Source organism: Ambystoma mexicanum, chromosome 12 (genome assembly GCF_040938575.1).
Source record: "Ambystoma mexicanum isolate Mex_15411 chromosome 12, UKY_AmexF1_1, whole genome shotgun sequence".
NCBI lineage: Eukaryota > Metazoa > Chordata > Amphibia > Caudata > Ambystomatidae > Ambystoma > Ambystoma mexicanum.
This window is the reverse complement of record NC_090936.1, coordinates 695616601-695618484: the sequence shown is the minus strand read 5'-3', so window position 1 is coordinate 695618484 and position 1884 is coordinate 695616601. Positions and strand designations below refer to the sequence as shown.

At 56.4% G+C, this 1884-nt stretch overlaps 1 pseudogene; it reads left to right on the top strand.

Moving 5' to 3' along the window:
• The first annotated feature begins 1070 nt into the window (after window positions 1–1070).
• Window positions 1071–1223, top strand: LOC138514892 (5.8S ribosomal RNA; annotated as a pseudogene).
• The last annotated feature ends 661 nt before the right edge of the window (window positions 1224–1884 follow it).

The window sequence follows — 1884 nt, the reverse complement described above, 5'->3', positions numbered from 1 at the left end:
TGCTAACTAATTACGCAACCCCCCGTGGTCAGCGTTCAACCTCTTAGAGGGGCAAGTGGAATTCAGCCGCAGGAGATCGAGCAATAAGAGGTATGTGACTCCCATAGATGTCAGGGGCTGCACGCGTGCTACACTGAATGGATCAGCGAGTGCCTACCCTTTGGCTGACAGATGCAGGTAACTAGCTGAACCCCATTCATGATAGGGATTGGGGATTGGATTTATTTCCCATGAATGGGGAATTCCCAGTAAGGCCGGGTCATAAGCTTGCGTTCATTAAGTCCCTGCCCTTTGTACACACCGCCCATCGCTACTACCGATTAGATGGTTTAGTGAGGTCCTTGGATGGGCCTGACGGGTTCAGCAATGGCCCTTCTGGAGCACCGAGAAGATGATCAAACTTGACTATCTAAAGGAAGTAAAAGTCATACCAAGGTTTCAGTAGGTGAACCTGTGGAAGGATCATTAACAGCTGAGTAGCCAGAGGGAGAGCCATGGGCCCGACCTCGGATGTATCCCAGACACGCACACCCACAGCCCAGGGCTCCTCTCATCCTACGGTCAGCCAGAAGAGCAGTACGTAGCTAGGGCACGTGGGGGACCAGGTGCCGGGGAGTGGCATCCCTTCCACCAGAGGGGGTCCGGACCCAGCAGACAGATGAGTACATCCACAACCACGCACCAGAGAGGGAGCCCCTAGTGGCCCTCCTCTCCTCTCTTAGCTGAACCCTGAACCCCCATGCCGGCCGGCCATGCACCTCTCTACTACCCACCAGCTTGCAGGTGTTGGTGGGTGCACCCCAGTCGGTAGGGAAGTCCTGGGTGGAGACAGCCGGGAGCTGAGGGAAACCTGACTGTTCTTGAAGGACGCCTCCCCACGCGGACAGGGACCTGGAATGCTGGGTGAGCTCTGAGCCATGGCACAACCCGGCCTACTTGATGGGCAGGCATCGGGTTCTGGCAACCCACTGCTGTTGGGGAGTAATGGCCAGGATAGGTGGTGCTGCCTACCCCCAGCCTCACCTGCACCAGCAGGTACGGGCTGATGTTTGGGAAAAAAAGTTGCCTGTGACTCTTGGTGGTGGATCACTCGTCTTATGCGTTATTGAAGAATACAGCTGGCAGAGAGAATAAATATGAATTGCAGAACACATTGATCATCTACACTTCGAACGCACCTTGCGGCCCAGGTTCCTCCCAGGGCTATGCCTGTCCGAGGGTCACTTGATGTCAAGTGCCCTGGGAAGGGGCGTGGCTGGGGCTGTCGCAGGGACCCCATTCACTTCATCCCCCTAAGGTCAGACCCTGATCAGCAAGGTCGCAGGATCTCTGGCCTTGGCATGCAGGCTTGTTGCCAGCACATTCTGGCCTCCCTGTTTCCCCACCTCATGTAGTTCGGGAGGGCCAGGCACCCAGTGTGTCCCTGTGGTGATGGTGGTGGTGTTGGTGGGCCTTAAATAACCTGACACACCTTCTCCTACCCCTGGGCGCCTGAATGTACTGTGAGTGGCTGTCTGTGGTGTCCCACGACTGCCTGTGCGGGATGGCCTCATGACTGCATCCAGCAGGAAACCTCCCCTCAGGCGGGCTCTGGCTGCAGATCGGGGCAGTGCACACTCAGTTGTTGCCGCATGTGTAGGGCTGAGAAAAAACCCACATGCAGCCTTGGGTCGAAGGCCAGCTGCCCAAGCCTCGTATCCCTGACTACGACCTCACACCAGACATGGTAACCTGCTGAATTTAAACATATTACTAAGCAAAGGAAAAGAAACTAACCAGGTGGGATCCCATCACAGCGTGGCGGTGGGGTCACCACCATATCCTTCATGGTGGTGCACTGTGACCGGCTCTGGGTTGGCTGGGAAGGCCCTGGCAGTTTTGCAG